We start from the raw sequence: 22145 nt of genomic DNA on the forward strand, positions 1-22145 counted from the left end.
ATAATCTTTTGTATTTCTTCAGTGTCAGTTGTTACGTCTCCTTTTTCATTTCTAATTCTATTGATTTGAGTCTTCTCCCTTTTATTCTTGATGAGTCTGGCTAATGGTTTATCAATTTTATTTATCTTCTCAAAGAACCAGCTTTTAGTTTTATTGATCTTTGCTATTGTTTCCTTCATTTCTTTTTCATTTATTTCTGATCTGATCTTTATGATTTCTTTCTTTCTGCTAAATTTGGGGTTTTTTTGTTCTTCTTTCTCTAATTGCTTTAGGTGCAAAGTTAGGTTGTTTATTCGAGAGGTTTCCTGTTTCTTAAGGTAGGATTGTATTGCTATAAACTTCCCTCTTAGAACTGCTTTTGCTGTATCCCATAGGTTTTGAGTCGTCATGTCTCCATTGTCATTTGTTTCTAAGTATTTTTTGATTTCCTCTTTGATTTCTTCAGTGATCACTTCGTTATTAAGTGGGATTAATTCTTCATGTAACACAGGAAGGAGGACAGCTTTGTGGGAGGGGAGCACTGAGTTCAGGTTGGAGTCTGAGGAGAGGGCCACTGTGTCCACGTTGGGTGAGAGGTCTGGGCAGGAGGTGGAAATTGACAGAGACGCATTTGAGTGTGGTTGCCCAGGGAGAGTGGAGGGAGTGAGGCGAGAAGAGGGCCTGGGCTGGAACCCTGGGAAACACCCACATTTATTGAGGAGCAATATGGGAGAGTCACGAAAAACGAACCAGGGAGAAGCAGCCAGAGCAGGAGGGAAACCAGAGTCCTGGCAGCCAAGGCAATAGAATTTCAAGGAGTTGGAATCAAGGAGGAATCCACTGAAGTAATTTAAAGCAGGGGAGTGATGAGCAGATTTGCACGCTGCTGAAAGGAGAAGTAAAATGGGTCTGGCCTACTGGATCTAATGACAAAGAAGTGACTGACCGTCTTGCAGAGAGCATTTTGGGCTTTTGGGGGTGTAGAGCCGGGGCCAGAAAAGGCTGAGGAGTGAGTGGCATGTGAGGAAGTTGACTAGAGATTGTAACTCTTTAAAAGTCTTCAATACTTTGGCTGTGAAGAAGAGAGAGTGGTGACTAGAGATGAAGATGGAAAGGGTAGGTGAGTTGTCCGGGGGCTCCAAGTGAGTTAATATATTCAAATAGTTCATTCGTCTATTTATTAGGCATCTGTTATGCAACAGATATTGTGCTCGGCATGATGAAGGTGCAAAGAAATGTAAGACATCCTTTCCAGTGTGTACGATTTAGCTGGTGAAGCCCCAGAAGTGCAGAGCTGAGGGGCCTGTTCTGGGTTTGCTAAGAAATGCTGTAGTGTGGTAGGAAGTCCACTTTGGAGTTCAAACTGATCTGGGTTCATGTCTTGGCTCTGTTCCTTTCTGGCTGTGTGACCTCAGGGCAAGTTATTTAATCTCTGTAAGCCTCATTTTCTCAACTGTAAAACAGAAACAATAATATCACCTGTGCAGATTTCTTGAGAGGATTTGAGATAAAGTCTGTTAACTCCCCATGGATTGGAGCTTTATCCATATTACTCAGTAGAGTATCCCCAGCCCCAAGCATAGCATACTGCTTGGCCCATAGCAGGAAGTCAATAGGTATTTGCTGAATGAATGAGGGAAGGAAGGAAGGTATGTAAAGATCCTGGCATATAGGGGGTGCTCTATAAAGGATAGCCATTCTTCCTCACTGCTCTGGGGCTTCTGAAGATCTGTCCCTGGGTTTGTGAAGATGAGATACTGAATTAACAGGCAAAATGCTAGAGCTTCTGGTGGGTAGGGAGTCATAGGGTGGATGTCTGTCCTGAACCTCAGCTCCTGATGGCTGTGAGCGGTTAAGGGAGAGAAGCCCTGGAGAAGAGCTCATGCCTGGCCAGAGGCCATCCATGGACAGTCATATCCAGGTACCAGCTAGGTGAGGAGAAGGAATGGGCTGACCTACAGGTGGCCTCAGGACAGGGGGACGGGCTGTCCCAGTCATTTCATGAGTGAGTGGTGTCTGGTTCTGTCCCACTTCTCAGGGCCCGTGGCTCTCAGGCGCCTGGGTCATCTAAGATGGCCCTGCCTGTCCCCGGGTGCTGGGCTTCTCTGGAGGCCCCTCTCTGCCCACAGCTTAGATTCTCCTGGCAGCAGCACGAATGAAAGCAAGAAGCTCAGGCAATTCATGCCTTCATGAACTCCTGCTTGGATAAACATGAAAAACTATTGTGGACTTTTTCTCTTTGGAGAACTAATACCTAGTCACAAAAAGAAAACAAAAAAATCCTAGGACAGCACAAAGAAAAAGAATCACTCAGGGGCTTCCCTGGGCTTCCCTGGTGGTGCAGTGGTTGCGCGTCCGCCTGCCGATGCAGGGGAACCGGGTTCGCGCCCCGGTCTGGGAAGATTCCCACATGCCGCGGAGCGGCTGGGCCCGTGAGCCATGGCCGCTGGGCCTGCGCGTCCGGAGCCTGTGCTCCGCAACGGGAGAGGCCACAACAGTGAGAGGCCCGCGTACCGCAAAAAAAAAAAAAAAAAAATAGTTTAAGAATCACTCAGAAATAACTAATGAACTAATGGAAATATTTTGGTATGGTTTGGGGGTCTTTTTTTTTTTTTCTTTTTCTGCCTGGTTTTCCATAAAGCTCTCTGCCTTGTTTCCTTTTGTTCTTGGGCTAAGAAGAAGGCCAGAGCCACTTTTCCTGGAATAACGGAGCTCAGCTACTGACAAAACCTGTGAGAGAGACAGTGTGGCACATCACGGAGGAGCTAGAGGCTCGTTAGTGTCTGTTTACCACCTTGCAGAATGCTCCAGAGGAAGAACCTGAGACCGTCAGCTCCTGGACCAGGCTCCCCATAGCCTCCCAGCTGAGGATGTGCATAATGAATGCGGCAGCCTGGCCAGGGGAGGGGAGTCCCAGGGGCAGCCTCATCTTTCCACGGCTCCCTGGAGAGCCAGGCATTCAGGGGTGGGGGCGGGGAACTGACTTACTGTCTCCTGTGCTTGGGCTCAGCATGGATGCGCTGCTTGGCCCAAGGGCGGGGCCGAAGTTCACAGGCACACCTGCTGCCTGCTGTGCTGAGAGGCTCCTGGACGCAGCTCACACACAGCCCTGGACTGGCAGGGCTGTGGATGCTTCGTGGTCGCCTTGTCAGTCCCCCAGGCTAGGGGCAGGCACGGAGGCACGGGGAGAAGATGTGGCCTGGTGAAAGTCCACTGTGGGAACAGGGAGAAATCCCCTCATTTCTGATCCAGGGCTCTTCCCTCCGCATGGCGCTGAGCCATTAGCCGTATGGCTTCCAGGCAAATCACCTCTTTCAGTCATTTATGTTCCCATCGGAAAAGGAGGCTGATATTGCCTGCCTCTCCCTATCTCCAAAGAATATTCTCAACATGGTACATAAAAGAATACAGGATTGAGAGTCAGGAGACTTTGGTTTGAGTCCTAACCCTGTGGGATCTTGGTCAAGTCTTTATCTATTTGAGCCTCAGTTTACCTGCTGTAACATGAAGGGAACGATAACAGTAATAGCAATAACAATAGCTAGCTTTCTGGAACCCTCTCTGTGGGCCAGGCAATGTGCTAAGTGCTAGGGTTATTTCATTTAATCTTCTTAATAACCTTATGAGGGAGGCACTATTATCCCCATTTTAAAGATGACGAAACTGAGGCTCAGAGTTTGATTAACTTGCCCCAGTTCTCACAGCTGGGCCATAGTACCTACCTCACAGGGTTTATGTAAGAATCGTGTGAACTGTTTGTGACTATGTTTTTCAACTATGAAACTATGAGACATACACATGCAAGCATATATACTTGACCTTAATTTTCAATATAAAAATCTATGGACTTTTTTGGGGAAAAAGGCCTGAATTCCAAGTTATTGCTATTTGATTTCATTCACCAAACGTGATTTGAGCTGCTGCTGAACATCAGGAACTGTATCAAGCACTGGAGGGGGGGGCAGCACATACTCCCTGCTGTGGTGGGAGGTCACAAATTAGCAGAGAGTGCAGCCATCCAGGTAAACATGACGGCTGTGGCATCTGTTAAACTGCACCAAAGTGGGATGTGGGCCCGGGGGTGGTAAGGGCTGAACTTTGTCCTGAACAGCGTTCCCCAACCCTGGCCTCTGTGGCCAACCCCAGAAATGCTGATTCGCCTGGGGAGGGATGGGGTCCAGACATCATTGTTTTTTAAAGCCCTCTTGGGGGATTCTCGGGGCCCCCAGTGTTGAGAACCGCTGATCTAGATGGCTGAAGACAGCTCTGGAGGAGGTGATGTTTAAGCGAGGGGCTGCTGGAGTTTGAAGACCGTTCATTCTAACTGCAGCTGACGGCTTCACCAGGGAGAGTTTCTCTTCTCTGACAGGGAGGGTGGGAGGTCGCCCTCAGGTGGGGCTCCCAGGTGAGCTGCACCTCTTGAGAGAAACTTGGCCAGACTGCAAGCCTGCCCACCTCAACCTCTCCTCCAGGCACCGGGCATCCACTGAGAGAAGTGGTTTCCTTGGGAACCTGGGGGCCCCACCTCTCACCTCTGCTCAGCTAGCTGCACCTGAGCAGGAACTGGGTGAGGAGTAGATGGAGGGTTCTTGGAGCTGTGACTTTGAAGACAGGTTTCTCCCTTTACCCACCAGGCTGCCGATGGGAGGCTGCTCTCTAGAGAGGCTGCATCACGTGATCCTCATTCATGTCGGACAGCCAGGCCTCAAAGATACAACATTAAAAACCGTGTTGACAGGGGCTTCCCTGGTGGTGCAGTGGTTAAGAATCCTCCTGCCGAGGCCGGGGACACGGGTTCGATCCCTGGTCTAGAAGATCCCACATGCCGCGGAGCAACTAAGCCCGTGCGCCACAACTACTGAGCCTGCTCTCTAGAGCCCGCAAGCCACAACTACTGAGCCCACGTGCCGCAACTACTGAAGCCCACACACCTAGAGCCCGTGCTCCGCAATAAGAGAAGCCACCGCAATGAGAAGCCCGCGCACCACAACGAAGAGTAGCCCCCGCTCGCCGCAACTAGAGACAGCCTGCGCGCAGCAACGAAGACCCAACGCGGCGAAAGCAAATAAATGAATAAATAAATTTATAAAAAACAAAACAAAACCAAAAAAAGCCATGTTGACAAACAGCTCGTACAATTCTTATGCCAACCTTATGAGGTAGACAGTATTGCCCAGCTGTGAGACTGTGGATAAGTTAATTAAACTCTGACTCTCAATTTCTTCCTATGTAAAATGGGGATAATAGTACCTCCCTCACAAGGTTGTTTAATAAAAGAATCACCGGGACAGAGGGACCCCCTCAGATGCTGACATGTGGACACGTCAACATTCAGACTGTGAGGTGAAGTCACACGGAGGCAGGTGGAGGGATGTGTGGATGGAGTGTAGCCCAGAGGGCCTGCTGGGGGGAGGGACACCCACCCTGTCTGAGGCAGTGCCGGATGGAGACGGCAGAGACAGCGGAGGCCAGCCACTTGCCCCCGCTGCCAGGCAGGAAGAATGGAGTCAAATTTGCCCCCTCGTTCTCCCCAAAGTGACCAACCAGCTAAGTCCCCGCCTCCACAGATACAGTGTGAGTCAAGGAGTGAAAAGTGTCTGAAAGTGTCCTCTAGGGCAGTTTCCTCTATCCAGAGACATGTCACAAGTGGAGAAGAAGCATTCCATACTGCCCCCCCCCACCCATTTTACACAGTAAACCCTGGAATTTCAGAACTAAAAGTACTTTCAAGATTATCTAGCCCAACCTGCTCATTTACACAAGAGGAAAAAAACTTAGTGAGGGAGAATGACTTGATGAGGAAGCAGAACTGAGAGCAGCCCAGGGTCTCCTGGCTCCCAGACCAGTGTCTGTGTCACATCTGGGGTGGAGCTGGCAGGGCTGTTCCCAGGTCGCTGCTCTAGGAGCAAGGGCTTCTCCAGCCAGGCCCGCCCCTAGCGAGCCCTGCGTGCGGGCCAGCAACTCGGCTCAGCCTTCCACTCCTTCCCCTGCTTAAACGTCTCACGAATAACTGAGCTGAGCAGCATCAAGGCAGCACCTGCTCAGTTCAGTTGTAACATGTATAACTATTCATCAGTATTTAGCCTTTAATATGCATCTATTAAGCAAATGTCTATTCTTGAATATGTACTTGTCCTTGTGTTTAAATGCGTAACTGGAGCCAAGCAGAAAAAAACAACCCTGTCCTGTAACCTCCCTGCTGGATCTGACATCTTCCCGTCCCTTCCGCGGCTCAGGCTTTGCCTTTGGCAACACGTCCAGGACAATGCCATTCCCAGTTTGACTCAGCTCACAGCAGTGCTACCACCTGCCTCATTCTGGCCATGTGGGAGTCTTTCTAGTCATCAAATGTCAGAACTGGAAGGGTTCTTATAGATTATCTGGTCCAGTGATTTTTTTTAAGATTCTCATTTCCTTATAAAACAAAATCTTCTGTGGAATTTTAAAGGTGGAACTGCTTGGGATGAAGCAGGGGCTGCAGAGCTAAGAGGTTCACCCACTAGGTTCTCTTTTGGCCCTGCTCCCTCCCCAGTTCTCAGCCCCCTGAGAACAAGGGGCCCATCTTACAAATGAGCAAAGTGAGTCCCAGAAAGTGAGATCACGCAGTGAGCAGACTTCTGAAGCAGACTTCCTGAATTCCATAAAAATTTGCTTACAAAAAGTGACATGCTTTTTTGTTCTCATTTGAAATTGAAATTCTGATAGTTTTGGCATTAAATGAATAAATTAAATAAGCTTTTTCTTTACTAACGGGGTTAGTCTTTTAATGAGTTTGTCAAATATTTGTCAGGCGCATGATCTTACCAGGTGCTTAAAAGATTCATGATCTGAACGTAGACACAAACAAAATTAGCCCCTGCTGCTACTGAAAATCAGAGAGCGCCTATAGGTTAAGATCAAATTCCATTGCAGGTAACAGGCGTGCCAAGTAATTGTGGCTTAAACAAGACAAAAGTGTTTCTCCTTCACATGAAGGTCTGGAGATAGACAGTCCAGGTCTGGTATGGTGGCTCTATTCCATAGAGTTCTCTGCCATAGGGTATGGCCCTTGACTTCTTGCACCAATTTGGTGGCTGGAACTCTAGCCATATTTACCAGATATAGCAGGATTGGAGAAAAGGGAAAAGAAGAAATGGGACAAATGGCTCAAGCCAGCCACATTTTAATGGAATTTCCCAAACATTGCCAAAAAGAAACTTCTGTTTATATGCTATTGGCTTGAACTAGTCTTATGGCATCCCTAACTATATTCCAGGCAGCCGTGGGCCCAGCTAAAAGTCAAGAGTTGTATTGCAATGGGAGAAGGAGAGAATGAATATTGGGGGACACTCTGCCACAGAGTGAGTCTCTTATGTTTATTTCTCTTTTCCTTGATTTTCATAAACAGAGTTTGAGGGAGCCTAAAGGTATCAAGTGTGGGGAGGTGGAGAGGCGGGGGGAGTTAGGTGGGCCCAGGAGAGGAAAAGACTGGTGATACCTGATGGAAGCGGACTGGGCCACATGACGCGTGAGTGATTCAGTGATCTGGAAGACTGTGTCAAGTGCTCACCAAACCGTGGGCCCCAAGGGTTCACATATCTCATCCCCTGGCGGGGTCGTTTAGGTGAATTGTCTATTGACTGAACAATAATAATGTTGCCTTAGTGCAACAGAACGTTATCTGATCCTAGATTCTGTTTCTGGAGTAGAGGAGTTTATGGCAAAAAAAAAACAACCCAACAACCCAAAAAACATTAAGCAAGCAAAACAAAACCAGACAGGAAAACTTATGGGAACATTTAATGCTGAATAGGCAAGGCATGCCAAAGACCAAAAATACATTGCACCAAAGCATGACAAAGCTAATAAGGAAAAAACGAGCTAATGTGAGATGATGGTGTATGAAACACCATTATTTCATTCTGGGACTAATGTGGGCAGCTGTGGACAGTCGGGCTACTTTAAGTCATGAGCAATGATTATTGAATTATGAATAATGACAGGATTTCTTTGTAAATTTAAGGTCAGGTTAAAAAGCGCTGGGGTCTTATCTCTGTGTACAATGTATGGAGTATGGACAATTCCTTAGCTGCCAGAGTACATCCCTGCATCTAAGATAGGAATGCATTTAATAGACTGATCAGTGCGGCTTTCTTTTGGGAAATTTCAATTTCAGTGCAAGCAATTTACATAGAGAGTCGCAGCTTGAATTCATAGGTCGTATCTTGGTTGCTTTGGAGATAGCTTCTCTGTTGGAAAGGCAATTACGACCTGCAGGAGAAGCCTGTCTACCATTAGCCTCCAGTTTTAAATGTTGACAGGTGGAGATGGCAGTGGAGGCGGGGGTGATTAATAAAGGGCTTTGTCTTTCTAGTCCACAGAAGGAAAGGGATTTAAACGTCATGATTTCCTGGTCTCCAAAGTTTTTTTTTTTTTTTTTTTTTTCTGAACGTTTCAAGCTTTTGACCAAAATGAGAACATGCGTTCTTTTTGTAATTAGTGAATTTCGTTACCTTAAGTATGTAGGGACAAGTACATGAAATGGCTAAAAGTTGGTCCCTTGAAGTTTTACCAAGCCATGGAAAAGAAATCTAGTGAAACTGTAAAATTTGTCTTTAGTCCATGGATGTGGATAGTTTCGAAATCTATACAGGGGTTTTTGCTATAATCTTTGCTCTTCGTTGGGAAAATGGAATTGCACTCTGGTTGTTGATGCTCGATGCCATTGGACCACAAAGCAGTCTTTATGATGGTGTTCATGAAAGAGCTTTTCCCCTTAACAGCTAATATGGTGAAATTGTTGTGTCTGCAAATTAGATCATGGTTGAGCCAAACAAATGTGTATTTTATGAGTGACTTATTCTTTGTGACGCCCTGATATAGCCCAGAGGCTTGTGCATTCAAATCAGAGGCCCGAGCTGAGAACTGCCAGCATTTTCATCTAATTGACTTCGGCATGGGGACCCCTGATTCCTTCTCCTTTAATCATCACCTTATATTCGAGGCTAAAAGGCTATAATTATTTGAAGTAGCTGCAATTTGAGCGACCTACATAATTATCTCAGCAAAGATGGACTTAAAGTTTATTGACACAAATGCCAGTTTCATTAAAGGTTTGGTACAAAAGGCAAGTCCGTGAGACAGCTGGTTGGCTGAGGTGAATTGACAATGAACAGCACCAAAGACCCAGTAATCACCAGGGACTTTGAAGTAATTACCATCATTTCCATAATACAGTTTGCAGAGGATTATGGGAGGCCAGAAAAACCTTTATAGTTCTCACACTAGGCTTTGCCCAAATCGGGGCTAAGCTGCTTAGAATTAGAGGGCTTCTTCCCGCATCATTCCGCAAGCGTGGACCCTGTAGCACCATGGCTCAACTCCACCCAGGCATACTCTTAGTCCAAAAAATGGTTGATGTGTCAAAACAAATCAAAACTTTACTCTTCCCTAGATTGTGGAAGCCAAAGCTAACGGTATGACAGTACTAAAATTTGCACAGGTATAGATTTTTAAATCCTACCTTATGCATCTATTTATCTTGTATATTTACTGGATGACTAAAGATAGCACATACCTACCTGCTACAAAGTTTAAAAATGTTATTAACAATTATCATCTCAGTTTAAACATACACAAATAAGCTCTCAATACTGTATGCTAGGATTTATTACTTACCATTACATAGTGAGAATTCCACATGTAGATTAACCATAGATCGCTTTGGGAATTAAATATATTTTTCTACCACTTGTCAATTGCTACCTCCTACTTTGGGTTAACGTAGTAGGCAAGTCATATTTCCCCAACTAAGGCAGGCACCTCTAGTAACAATATTACCACAGACTTAACGGCTTAAACAACACATATTTATTTATTTATCTTTTTTTTTTTTTTTGGCGGTATGCGGGCCTCTCACTGTTGTGGCCTCTCCGTTGCGGAGCACAGGCTCCGGACGCGCAGGCCCAGCGGCCATGGCTCACGGGCCCAGCCACTGGGCAGCATGTGGGATCTTCCCGGACCAGGGCACGAACCCGTGTCCCCTGCATCGGCAGGCAGACTCTCAACCACTACGCCACCAGGGAAGCCCTTATTTATTTATCTTTTTAAAAAATTGAGGTATAGTCGACGTACAATATTATATAAGTTTCAGGTGTACAACATAGTGATTCACAGTTCTTAAAGATTATATTCCATTTATAGTTATTATAAAATATTGGCTATATTCCCTGTGTTGTGTCCTTATAGCTTATTGATTTTATACATAGTAGTTTGTACCTCTTAATCCCCTACTCCTATCTTGCCCCTCCTCCCTTCCCTCTCCCCACTGGTAACCACTAGTTTGTTCTCTAAATCTATGAGTCTGTTTCTTTTTTGCTATATTCACTAGTTTATTATATTTTTTAGATTCCACATATAAGTGATATGATACAGTATTTGTCTTCCTCTGTCTGACTTATTTGTTAGCATAATACTCTCTAAGTCCATCCATGTTGTTGTAAGTGGCAAAATTTCATGCTTTTTTATGGCTGAGTAATATTCCATTGTATATACATACCACATCTTCTTTATCCATTCATCTGTTGATGGACACCTAGGTTGCTTCTATATCTTAGCAACTGTAAATAGTGCTGCAATGAACATTGGGGTGCATGTATCTTTTTGGACTAGTGTTTTTGTTTTTTTTGGATAAATACCCAGGAGTGGAATTGCTGGGTCATATGATAGTTCTATTTTTAGTTCTTTGAGAAACTTCCATACTGTTTTCCATAGTGGCTGCACCAGTTTACATTCCCAAACAATACACATTTACTATCTCACAGTTTCTGTGGGTCAGGAATTCAGGCATAACTAAATTGGGGCTCTGCTTCAAGTTCCCCTGTGAGACTGTGATCAGTGTCCTCAGAGCTGAGGTCTCATTTGAAAGCTTAAATGGGAAAGGATCCACTCCTAAGCTCACAAATCTTGTGTTTTTATCTCCTCCAGCACCTGACACTATGCTTTGCACATACAAATGGTACTTGTTAAGAACTGATGGGGATTCTAACTTCTATAAATAGAAATATATGGATGGGTGGCTAAGAACAAAACCGCTGTCCCGGGCTTGACCTCCTCTTTGAGGGAATGGATGGGAATAGAGATAATAAATTCCAATTTGGGTGGACTGTAACCCAGTCTGTGAATATGCAGCTGGATCCATCACACCTCTGGGTGAAAAAAGGTAAATAACAATGATGATAGCTCCTATTCATTGAACACTTAACATGTGCCAGGTACTATGCTGAGCAGATGAGAAAGCAGAGGCCTAGAGAGGTTAAGTATCATGCCTAAAGGTCATGAAGCTGACAAATGGTGGAGCTGGGAAACCTTATTCTCTTAATGCCAAAGTGCATGTTCCCATCTACTATGTTTTACTGCCTTTGAGAGATGGCACTCTGGGTGGGGCACAGAGCAATTTAGCTCTGTGGGGAGCGAGGTATACTGCTGCCTTAACCTAAAGGTTCTTTTGTCCAGGAGAAGGGTTAAGAAGGGATTAAAAACTCTCACACAGCAAGGTACTGTTAAAATTGCTTTCCTTTTTATATAGGCCAATTTTAACAGCAAACTAAGCAATAAATCAATGTCTAACTTCTAGCATAGTTTAGCAGCTAGGGTCGGGAGAGAGGGCAAGCATCACATAGTCAGCAGCAGTGTTTGCAGACGGGCAGGAAGGCTCCTCTTCTGTGGTCGGGGGTCAGCAGAGCGTGGTGCATGGAGCAGAGCAGGAAGCCAGCTGCACACAGGCAAGCTATGTTCCTTGTCAGCTGTCCCCCTGGCCTCCAGCCAGAGCAGGATTTTCTCCCCCAAGTCAGGTAATTGTGCACTGTGGCTTGGGGGCCTCAGGTTTCCAAATCATTAATGTAATAATCATATCGCTCTGGGCAGATTTCTACCCAGTGTCCTCTGTGACATATGGCAAAGACAAATCAAAAACACATTTATCAGTCAGAACAAGTCAGCCACCAGCCATCCGAACTAGCAAAAATAACTTAACAATTGATATCTTTATGTATTACATCCAGACATGCATAGACATTAAATACAGGCACTGAGGAAGAGATAGTCATTATGAGGCGATTTATCAAAGGAAGGGGCAAGGCCACGGGTTTCTCAAAAAAATATCAGACTCAGCATTTACCGAGTGATGATGATACAGACCCAGCATTTACTGTATGTTCTCTGATGGTGGCTCTTATTTTATTACTTGTTAAACTTATAAGCTAGAATATTTGATGTTTCTTGCAACTTCTTAAACGGTGCCAGGATGTGTAACTAATAGGTCAAAAAAGTTATACCTCATCCCAGCTTTCCTACCCCTCCCTCCTTCCCGACAGACACAGCCATCTTACATTTCCCCAACTGTTTACCATTACTGTTGGGTCACAGCGCAGGAGTCACCGAGAACTACTTATCCCTTTTCTGAGTGTCCCTTTCTGTGGATACCCTACTACTGTCTGGGTTTGTCAATGCTATTTGACTGGAACAAAGTATTAAAGAATGAGCATGTGCAAGGAAGGAAGGATTGTGCATACCCAGGCGTTCCACAGAGTCTGAAGTGAGTATTGAAGTGAGGTGCTTTTTGGAGGGAATCTGAGAATAGCAAAAAAGATGACAGTTGAAAAAGAAGGGAAACATGAGATTACTACCTTTGCAGTGGTTCTCATATTTTGTAGCACATTAGAATCCTCTAAGTAGTTTCGAAAATTCTAATATCCAGGCCACAACTCAAACCAATCAGAGTCTCTGAGGGTGGCACTCAGGCAAAAGTATTCTATAAACTCCCCAGCTCCCCTACACTGATGACCTAAAAGGAGAGGAGGCTTGCCATCTCCCGGTATAAACACTGCATCAGTTATCTATCACTGCATAACAATAGTACCGCAAACTTAGTGGCTTAAATAACACACATTTATTATCTCACAGTTTCTGTGGGTCAGGAATGCAGGCATGACTTAATTGGGGGCTCTGCTTTTACATCTCTCATGAGGCTGTAATCAGTGTGACAATCAGAGCTGAGGTCTCATCTTAAAGCTTGAATGGGGAAGGATCCACATCCAAGCTCACATGGTTGTTGGTAGGATTCCGTTCCTCGTGGCTCAAGACCCCCTGGTGAGCAGGAGAGTTGGAAATAAAAACAAGAAACTCAGTCCAGATTATTTCTCTTTAATATTTGATTTATTATGAAGTAGTAAAAAATCATGAAATGATTGCATAGAATTATATAGTGATCACCCTTGTACACTACCCAACTTTATAAACAGTTTGCCATATTCCAGTAATTTTTTTTTTTTTTTTTTTTTTTTTTTTTTTGCGGTATGCAGGCCTCTCACTGTTGTGGCCTCTCCCGTTGCGGAGCACAGCCTCCGGACGCGCAGGCTCAGCAGCCATGGCTCACGGGCCCCGCCGTTCTGCGGCATGTGGGATCTTCCCAGCCCAGGGCACGAACCCGTGTCCCCTGCATCGGCAGGCGGATTCTCAACCACTGCGCCACCAGGGAAGCCCTCCAGTAATTTTTTAAATTGAAGTACAGTTAACTTACAATGTTGTATTAGTTTCAAGTGTACAGCAAAGTGATTCAGTTATACACACACACACATATTCTTTTCCATTATAGGTTATTACAAGATATTGAGTATAGTTCCCTGTGCTATACAGTAGATCTTCATCCGATAATGTTTTCACTTCACTCTATTTCTTTTCTTGAGGAAACAGTTATGTGGAAGAAAATGATGATCTTGTCACAATAGGTAACAAGATAAGTTTGTTTGTCTTTACCTCTTTTGTTCCCATGGTTATGATTCACGGCGTGACGTATGGCGTGATGCATGTTAACACAAGTAGCTAGAGAGGCTGTGCCTGGAAGATTTACAGGAGAGGTGGAAGGTGACTGTTCTTCCCAAACAGCCTCAGAAGGTGAGCAAGGTGCCGGCAGGAGAACAAATGGCCTTGTATTAGGACCACTGTCCATGATGACATATTGAGTGTAAACCCAAGGGTGTTCCTGGGTCCAGTGCTCACAGGTACCAAAACCTGCTAACTACAGGTCATGGTGAGCAGAATTCACTAACCCAACTGACTTGATATTTATGGTGTGTATCTCTACTTCCATTTTCTGATTTTGGCCTGCATGACCAACTAGGTGTTATATTCCATACAGGCAATCAACCAGGGTCAAACCATAGGGATTACAGGAGTGTCTGCAGAGTTTAGAGATCTGCGTTGTCCTTGCTGGGGTTTCAGACAGTGTTAGGAAGGGGTGCTAAGTAAATTATAGAGCCTTCAGGTTCCAGGCTCAGGCCAGGGACAACAGACTTGAGGAACAGGTGAAGATTCTGGGGAATCTCAATCTTTCAGGAGGACCAGTCACAGCAAAGCCCAATAGGCTTTCATAGGTGCGGACACTTACTGCTTAAATATTGGGCTCTTATTTATTTTAGCTATTCTTGTCTTGTAGTTTAGCTGCATTTCTTTCACACTCAGTTAAAAAATCTCACTTATATCAAAATTCCTCATAAGGATGTTTAAAATCTGCTTCACTGATCCAGGATATGGTGCCTGGTGAGAATTAAAAATAAACTGGAAATGCTCAAATGAGGTTTCAATGGCAGAATCGAAGGAGTTCCAGGGATTTCTAAACTTGGCCAAAGGCTTTCCTGTCTATTTCAAGTTCATTCACATGAGGATTTTCAAAATCTGAAGATCATTCCTTCCTTTTCCTCATGTTGAAAATAGAATCGTGGCTTAACTTTGGAGTAGATGGTAATTTATATTTTGGTCCTTCTGTAATGTGGTGATGGTTGTATAATGAGGCAGTAAAGCACTCGGCCATCAGAGTTAGACAGGCTGCTGGGTTCAAATCCCAGCTCTGTCACTGACTATCTGTGAGACCTTCGTCAGGTGACTTATCCTCTCTCAGTCTCCTTGGCTGTAAAATCAGGGTTGATGTATGTGAGGATTAAATAAGATAATGTGTGCATTTAACACAAGTTCTAGAGCACACTAAGTGTTCAGGAAATAGTATCTCTCACCTTCTCTTATTATAATAACCATAACCATCTCTTGACTTTCTGTAGTGGTCCTGGAAATGAAGCATTAGTATTCCAGATTTGTGGAGGGGTGCGGGGGGGGAGTAAATATAAATACCTTCTGTGTCAGAGATTGCTAACTATTCCCTAATCTATTTCCTCATATTCCTGGGCATACAGCTAAGACCACACTTTCCAGCTTCCCTTGCAATCAGGTGATGCCAAGTTCTAGCCAACTGAATTTGAACAGAAGTCATATGTCCTATTTCCAGGCCTGGTCCATAGAAATTTTCCATAAATACTCCATGCTCTTTCCCTTAGGATGGAGATAATTATGCTGACCTTAGAAACCATTTGATGAAGATGGCAGAGCCCCTGTCATTCTGAGTCCTTGAATGACAGTTGGGTGACAAAGACAAGCCAACTTCTGCTGAGAAGGAACATCCACCTTGGACTGAGGTAAATAAACTACTGTCTGAATCATTCCATATTTTGTTATTTGTTACAGCAGCTAGTTCCAAATGCCTGGTGCCATCTTGATCACCTCTGTCCTTAACTAATACTCCTTTCTTGCTTCCCATTTCCTATTTAAAATTCCTCAAGTAAAAGAGTTAAATATAAAGGTTTTTGAGGGGCCAACTAACCTGAAATCAACATTTGGGAGCTCCTATTGATTTTATGGAGCACTTCTGCTTTTTATTTTCTAAGACCCAGGAATCTTGGGAATTAAGCCTCATTATGACAGAATTTTGAAGGTGGATGTGGAAGGGCTAAGATTACCCAGATTTTACTACTCTTGACATCAAAGCCTTAACTGTAGCAAGTACAGTTCACCTAGCCATGCATATCCATTTGAGCATACTCAAAAGGGTTAATGAAAATGAAGAAAGGCATAGTTGAGAATGACTGAAATCATTAATGGAAATTAGATACAATTTGGTATACATATGAAATCATTAATGGAAATTAGATACAATTTGGTATACATATGAAATCATTAATGGAAATTAGATACAATTTGGTATACATATGAAATCATTAATGGAAATTAGATACAATTTGGTATACATATGAAATCATTAATGGAAATTAGATACAATTTGGTATACATATGAAATCATTAATGGAAATTAGATACAATTTGGTATACATATGAAATCATTAATGGAAATTAGATACAATTTGGTATACATATGAAATCATTAATGGAAATTAGATACAATTTGGTATACATATGAAATCATTAATGGAAATTAGATACAATTTGGTATACATATGAAATCATTAATGGAAATTAGATACAATTTGGTATACATATGAAATCATTAATGGAAATTAGATACAATTTGGTATACATATGAAATCATTAATGGAAATTAGATACAATTTGGTATACATATGAAATCATTAATGGAAATTAGATACAATTTGGTATACATATGAAATCATTAATGGAAATTAGATACAATTTGGTATACATATGAAATCATTAATGGAAATTAGATACAATTTGGTATACATATGAAATCATTAATGGAAATTAGATACAATTCTTTTTTCATGTACTTGCCTTATGTACTGAATCTTAACTAATGAATATTATCCGTTAATAAAAATGGCTGACTGTTAGTGAAAATGACTCACTTACCAGGACCCTCTTGCTGCCCTCTCTCTGCAATAGTGTTAAGAATGAAGTTTTAAGACTCCAGTTTGGAAGAGAGTGTCACTTCTTGCTTGGAGTCTAAAACGAAGTTCTACCCTTGGGCGGCACCTTGACACTTCCTTAACTATGTGTCCCCTCATTAACTGTCCCTCCAGCAAAGTAGCTGAAAAAGTTACATTCCAGGCCTTGTTTCTCATACTGAAGGCCTTGGCAGTAACCTGTATTCTTGGATTCTAGTCTAAGGGCTTATCATCAAAGGAGTCATTATGTAAATATAAGATGTGACCACAAACCAAAACTCCTTATTAGTCCCCTAAATTCAGGAAGTCTTCCTCTTAAGGGATCTGAGAAAAGTTCTGGCAGTCTGAAAACAAGTGTCAGGAGGGATACTAAGGTGTAGTTAAGTTTGGGAGCAGTGACCCATCAAGTCAAACTAGATGCTATGTAGTTCATAAGTAGTGTGTAGATGGATAGATAAAGCCCTGATTGTCAATGGGTCAGCATTGTTAGTTAAAAAAAAAAAAAGAACCATAATCATAGATATAGTCTCCCAGAATATCCCATACTGTAGTTATTAAAGATTAAGTATTATTCAAAAGAAAGGAATTTGTATGAAGGAGAATTCCAAAATCTCATAGCCTTCTATTCCAAAAGCATTTTCCCATGAAGAGAATTCCAAGATACATTGCAAAACAGAGAGGTTTCTAGTTTTTAGATCCTTATTAGGAAAACTCATTCTGAAATTATGACATAGCAGCAATCACTTTGGACAGGTAATAAATAAATAATTGAAGTCAAGCCTTAAATTAGAACCCCACTTAAGACAGACCCCGTCCTTCTTGTCCTGGGGTTTTGGGCTACTTGCCGCAGTTTCATAACAGCAGTGAAGTTTTCCTTAAGAACTCTCCATGGAATGGGAAAAATGGTTAGTATCTGACATCTTCCTTAGGGAAGAAGAGAAAGGAATGTAGGGTGAACAATTAATATGAAGTAGGTGCTTTACCAATGTATTATTTACTCACTGATTTTCTAAAAAATCAAGATTAGTATTACTATTCCCATTTTGTATGTATAGTTAAGCAACTTGAATAAGGTCATTGAGCTATTAAGTGGAAGACACAGTACTCCAGAGCAGGTCTACCAGGCTCCAAAACTCATGTGTTTCCACTGTCCAATGCCCTGATATTTATCAAAGAGTGTGTGCATACCGAGTTCTTGTCCAAGGTCAGGCGTGTACCCTTTTATTGCTCTTTGCTTTATTGTGCTTCGCAGGTACTGCATCTTTTACAAATCAAAGGTTTGTGGCAAGCCTGCATTGAGCAAATCTGTCAGCATCATTATTGCAACAGCATTTGCTCCCTTTGCGTCTCTGTGTCACATTTTGGTAATTCTCACAATATTTCAAACTTTTTAATATTATTACGTGTAGTTGTTGTGGAGAGCTGCGATCGGTGATCTTTAATGTTACTACTATAACTTGCTGAAGGCTCAAATGATGATTAATATCTTTAAGCAATAAACTTTTTTATTGAAGTGTAGTTGATTTTCAATATTGTCTTAGTTTCAGGTATTCAGCATAGTGATTATATACTCCATTATAGGTTATTACAAGATAATAGGTGTAATTCCCTGTGCTATGCAATACATCCTTGTTATTTATCTCTTTTATATATAGTAATTTATTTCTGTTAATCCCATACCCCTAATTTGTCCCTCCCCACTTCCCTTTCCCATTTGGTAACCACCAGTTTGTTTCCTATAACTGTGAGTCTGTTTCTGTTTTGCATATACATTCATTTGTATTATTTTTTAGATTATACATATAAGTGATATCATACAGTATTTGTCTTTCACTGTCTGATTTATTTCACTAAGCATAATATTCTCTAGGTCCGTCCGTGTTGCTACAAATGGCAGAATTTCATTCTTTTTTATGGCTGAGTAATATTCCATTGTGTATATATACATACAATATCTTTATCCATTCATCTGTATATGGACATTTAGGTTGCTTCCATGACTTGGCTGTTGTAAATAGGGCTGCTATGATCATTGGAGTGCATTATCTTTTCAAATTAGTGTTTTTGATTTTTCCGGACATACCCAGGAGTGGAATTGCTGGGTCTTATGGTAGTTCTATTTTTAGTTTATTGAGAACCCTCCATACTGTTTCCTACAGTGGCTGCACCAATTTACATTCTTACCAACTGTGTATGAGGGTTCCCTTTTCTCCACACCCTCTCTGACATGTGTTATTTGTAAACGTTTTGATGATAGCTATTTCTGACAGGTGTGAGGTGATACCTCACTGCGGTTTTGATTTGCATTTCTCTAGCCATTATCAATGTTGAGCATCTTTTCATGGCCTGTTAGCCATCTGTATGTCTTCTTTGGAGAAATGTCTATTCAGGTCTTCTCTCCATTTTTTGATTGGGTTTTTTTTTTTTGATACTTAGTTGTATCAATATTTTGCATATTTTGGATATTAACTCCTTATTGGTTGCATCATTTGCAAATATTTTCTCCTATTCTGTAAGTATTCTTTTTGTTTTGTCTATGGTTTCCTTTGTTATGCAAAGCTTTAAGTTTAATTAGGTCCCATTTTTAAATTTTTGCTTTTCTTTCATTTGCATTAGGAGACGGATCCAAGAAAATATTGCTACAATTTATGTCAAAGATGGTTCCGCCTGTGTTCTCTGCTAGGAGTTTATGGTTTCTGTTCTTACATTTAGGTCTTTAAACCATTTTGAGTTTATTTTTGTATATGGTGTGAAGGAATGTTCTAATCTCACTGTTTTACATGTGGCTGTCCAGTTTTACCAGCACCACTTATTGAAGAGACTGTCTTTTCTGTAGCAATAAACTATTTTTAAATTTAATTTTTATTTTATATTGGAGTATAGTTGATTTACAATGTTGTGTTAGTTTCAAGTTACAGCTAAGTGATTCCAGTATACATATACATATATCCATTCTTTTTCAGATTCCTTTCCCATTAGGTTATTACAGAATATTGAGTCGTGTTCCCTGTCCTTGTTGACTATCTATTTTATATATAGTAGTGTGTAAATATTAATCCCAGACTCCTAATTTATCTGTTCCCCCTACATTTCCCGTTTGGTAACCATGAGTTTGTTTTCGAAGTCTTTGAATCTGTTTCTGTTTTGCAAATAAGGTCATTTGTATCATTTTTTTTTTTTTAGATTCCACATATAGGTGATATCATATGATATTTGTCTTTCTCTGTCTGACTTACTCTACTTAGTATGATCATCTCTAGGTCCATCTGTGTTGCTGCAAATGGCATTATTTCATTCATTTTTTTAAAATAACTGAGTAATATTCCATTGTATACATGTACCACATCTTCTTTATCCATTCTTCTGTCAATGGACATTTAGGTTGCTTCCATGTCTTAGCTATTGTAAATAGTGCTGCAGTGAACATTGGGGGGGTTATCTCCGGATATATGCCCAGGAGAGGGATTGCTGGATCATATGGTAGTTCTATTTTTAGTTTTTTAAGGAACCTCCATACTGTTCTCCATAGTGGCTGTATCAATTTACATTCCCACCAACAGAGCAAGAGGGTTCCCTTTTCTCCACACCCTTTCCGGCATTTATTGTTTGTAGACTTTTGGTGATGGCCGTTCTAATTGCTGTGAGTTGATATCTCATTGTAGTTTTGATTTGCATTTCTCTAATAATTAGTGATGTTGAGTATCTTTTCATGTGCTTTTTGGCCATCTGTATGTCTTCTTTGGAGAAATGTCTATTTAGGTCTTCTGCCCATTTTTTGATTGGGTTGTTTGATTTTTGATATTGAGCTGCATGAGCTGTTTGTATATTTTGAAGAATAATCCCTTGTTGGTCACTTCGTTAGCAAATGTTTTCTTCTATTCTGTGGGTTGTCTTTTCATTTTGTTTATGGTTTCCTTTGCTGTGCAAAAGCTTTTAAGTTTCATTAGGTGCCATTTGTTTAGTTTTGTTTTTATTTCCATTACTCTAGGAGGTGGATTCAAAAAGATATTGCTGTGCTTTATGTCAAAGATGGTTCTGCCTTTTTTCCTCTAAGAGTTTTATAGTAACCAGCCTTACATTTAGGTAGCAATAAACTATTTTTAAATTAAGGTACATACATTGTTTTTTAGACATAATGCTATTGCACCCTTAATAGACTACAATATTGTGTAAACATAACTTTTTGTTTTTTTTTTTTTTTTTTTTTTGTGGTACGCGGGCCTCTCACTGTTGTGGCCTCTCCCTTTGCGGAGCACAGGCTCCAGACGCGCAGGCTCAGCGGCCATGGCTCACGGGCCTAGCCACTCCGCGGCACATGGGATCTTCCCGGACCGGGGCGCGAACCCGGTTCCCCTGCATCGGCAGGCGGACGCGCAACCACTGCGCCACCAGGGAAGCCCAAACATAACTTTTCTATGCACCTGGTAAACCAAAAAATCCATGTGCTCACTCTATTGTGATATTCACTTTATCATCGTGGTCTGGAACTGAACCCAAAATACCTCTGAGGTATGCCCATAAATGGGAATGATTTAAGAAGACAAATAATGCAAGAATGACTATTTTAATGTCAGCACGAAATTCTAGTTCTACAACTGAGCCCTAGAACTTTCTCTGTTAATACTTCAGTTAGGGTTTTGTTTCTTCCAGTGTTCAACTCCCTTCTGACCCAGGTTGAAAGAATCCTCTGAAATTAGTAGGGTTTCAATTCAGAGTGATGTGGCAGTACAGAGAATGGGCAGGCTTGAATTTTCCAATCCATCTCAGCCATCAAAGCTTACTCTGTTCTTCTTTCTCTGGCCTCTAGTAAAGTGACTGTCAAACTTTGGTTTACATGAGAAACATTTGATGAAATTGTTTAAAAATGAGTGCCTTGGCTTCCACCCTAGAGATTCAGGAAGTCCTAAGTGAGGCCAAGAATCTGCACTTTCCACAAACAACCCAGGTGATCAGGGCAATTTGAGTTTGCAAGTTCTCTAATTTTCCTTATTACTCTCATTTTCCTTTTGTTTTGTTTTTAAATCTCACACCCTCTTGGGGTTGAGATTTCTTTTGTAAGCCATGCTCTTTGGTTCTCTGCACCTGTAGAACTGCACTGCTAGTGTATGGTCTGGGCTCGCGAGGGCTCAAGACTGAAGCCAGAAAAATGGGGGTAAGATCTTAGAGCCAGAGACTCTAAGAGGGAAGATGCCTTAGTCAGGAGGGATGGAAGAGGCTACTAAATAAAATATTAGTAGTATAATAAAATTCTGTTGAGAACAAAATGCTCAAAGAGTCAAAGACAGACTCAAAGGAGTGACACAAACCTGAAGGAATCCTGCCAGAAAGGTGAGATCTCAGAACAAGGTGAGGCTCACGGAAAATGCTAAGGGCAAAAACAAGAGCTTTTAAGAAGCTGCACAGGGATCAAAAACAATGAAGAAATAAAGGCCAGGAGCA

The sequence above is a fragment of the Physeter macrocephalus genome, chromosome 8 (genome assembly GCF_002837175.3).
Source record: "Physeter macrocephalus isolate SW-GA chromosome 8, ASM283717v5, whole genome shotgun sequence".
Lineage (NCBI taxonomy): Eukaryota > Metazoa > Chordata > Mammalia > Artiodactyla > Physeteridae > Physeter > Physeter macrocephalus.